This window comes from Ovis canadensis, chromosome 16, assembly GCF_042477335.2.
Source record: "Ovis canadensis isolate MfBH-ARS-UI-01 breed Bighorn chromosome 16, ARS-UI_OviCan_v2, whole genome shotgun sequence".
In the NCBI taxonomy this organism is placed as follows: domain Eukaryota; kingdom Metazoa; phylum Chordata; class Mammalia; order Artiodactyla; family Bovidae; genus Ovis; species Ovis canadensis.
In genome coordinates, this window is record NC_091260.1 from 17,970,025 (window position 1) to 17,972,768 (window position 2,744).

The following is a 2,744-nucleotide window of genomic DNA, read 5'->3' on the forward strand; positions in this document are numbered from 1 at the left end:
TAATATATTCATTAAAATAATATTTTTATTGACATGACCTACATTTTTTAACCTTAAAACTTAATTTAGCCTTACCCCAAGTAATAATGTTCAAGAAATCATGGATTTGAGACCCTTGTTGTATTTTGTCTTAATATACTCTAAAGTCAGTACTTATTTTTTACTGATGTATGGGTGTATAGGTGAATTAAAATGTTGTATTACCACTGTATAGCAAAGTGACCCAGTTATACATAAATATAGATACATATCTATTCTTTTTCACATTCTTTTCCATTACGGTTTATCACAGAATATTGAATATAGTTCCCTGTGCTATACAATAGGACTTTGTTGTTTATCCAAAGTCAATGCTTATTAATTTTTAAAAATCCAAGTAATGCTATGCGTTGGAAATACTATGCATGCTGGCCTAACTGAAAGAAAGGTGGGAAAATATGGAAGATTTATGGAGCCACTGTTGGGCTGGCACGGGGTGGGACGTGTCTGGATGGGGCTTAGTGGTGGGTGTGAACCGGCCAGAGTGCTGAGCGGGTGGTGGCAAAGGAGAAGACAAGGCAGCATTTTATTTGGGCAACATTCAGTCCTCGGGGTGAAAGGAGAGACACACTTAAAGCTCCAACCCTCTCCTACGGAGGTTCAACCTCTGATGCCACTGCCTTAACCTGGAACAGCAGTGGGTTCCCCCCTCAGCTACACGGGCCTGGAAATCATCAGGGAGCAAGCGGAAGAAAGGTGAACAAGAAGGCAGCATCGGGGCCAAGGGATTCCAAGCGGAGGAAAGGAAAGTGCAATTCAGCCCTACTCTACCCTCCCTGCTCAGAGTCACTCTGACATGAACCACCTTGCAGGTACCTCTGGAAGGAGGTGAGGGGCTATGTCTGCCCCTCCCCGTCCCATCCCCTCCCCTATTATATAGAAGAATTACAAACTCATTGTCATCATTTTGGGAACCAGAGAAGCAGAAGAAAAAATAATTTCACCTACTGACAAACAGCACTGCTGACATTTAGGTGTGGCACTTTCCTTTCATTTTCTTTATTTTTAAAAAAAATATTGATTTATTTCTTTGCTGTGCCAGGTCTTAGCTGTGGCGCGCCTGCCGGTCGCGCTGTGGTAAGTGGACTCTCGTTTGGCTCACGGGCTCAGGAGTCGTGGCGTGTGGGCCCAGTTGCTGCAGCATGCGGGATCTTAGTTCCCTGATCAGGGCTCAAACTTGTGTCCTCTGCATTGCAAAGTGGATTCTTAAGCACTGGACCACACCAGGGAAGTCCCTTGTTTCATTTTCTATACATGTTTTTTACATAGCTGAAGACACATTGTATTTCTGATCTTATCCTTCCACTTGACATAAAATCATAAGCATTTTCTCATGTCATGGAATACTTTCTGTAAATTTAATCTTTGTAGCTAAGCTGCTTTTTTTTGTGCATTAAGGGTTCCTTTCTTTAAAAAAAAAACTATAAATAATGCTGCAGTTAATATCTCCGGTCATACAACAACATTTCTAGTTATCTTCTAAGAATAGATTCTTAAAAGTGGTACCACGGTAAAATGTTGGGTGTAGAATGTAGAAAACTATTTTGTGTAAATAAGAAGCAAATATAAGGACCTATATTTATATTTGCATAAAGAAATTATTAAATTAAAAAGCAGAGACATTACTTTGCCTGCAAAGGTCTGTATAGTCAAAGCTATGGTTTTTCCAGTAGTCATGTATGGATGTGAAAATTGGACCATAAAGCAGGCTGAGTGCCAAAAACTTGATGCTTTTAAACTGTGGTGTAGGAGAAGACTCTTGAGAGTCTCTTGGACTGCAAGGAGATCAAACCTAAAGGAAATCAATCAGTTAATCCTAAAGGAAATCAACCTTTTCATTGGAAGGACTGATGCTGAAGCCGAACTTCCAATACTTTGGCCACCTGTTGTGAAGTGCAGACTCATTGGAAAAGCCCCTGATGCTGGGAAAGATGGGAGGCGGGAGGAGAAGAGGACGACAGAGGATGAGATGGCTGGATGGCATCACTGACGCGATGAACAGGAGTTGGAGTAGGCTCCAGGAGTTGGTGAAGGACAGGGAAGCCCGGCAAGCTGCAGTCCCTGTGGTCGCAAAGAGTCGGACTTGACTGAGTGACTGAACAGCAACAAAGAAATTATTGAAAAATCCACAAGAAACCAGTAACGGGAGCAGGTAGGGTGGTATCTGGCCAGGTAAACTTAAAGGAGAATTCTCATGATCCGGATTTTGAAACTTACCTTTGATTTTTTGGCCGTTGCTGCGCGCGGGCTTCCTCCAGCTGTGGCGAGCGGGGCTCCGCTCTGGCTGGGGCGCATGCGCTTCTCACTGTGGCGGCTTCTCTTGTTGCAGGCATGGGCTCTGGGCGCACTGGCTTCAGAAACAGCGGCTCGCGGGCTCTGGAGGGTGGGCCCCATAGCTGCAGCGCATGGGCTGTGTCGCTCCATAGCGTGTGGAATTTTCCTGGGCCGGGGATTGAATCCATGTCCCCTGCTTTGGCAGGTGGCTTCTTATCCTCTGCACCATCAAGGAAGTCCTTTGTAATATACATTTTTACATATGTTGGGTTTTGAAATATGTATGTATTACACACATTAATTAAGGACACACTTTCACTGCTGCTTGACTGTAGAACTCAGTGAAGCAGGGAGTCCCTCTGTAACTGGCTCCTGTGTTTCCCCGTCACATCCAGCGCCAGGAGTTTAGTAAACACTTGGATAGGACAGAC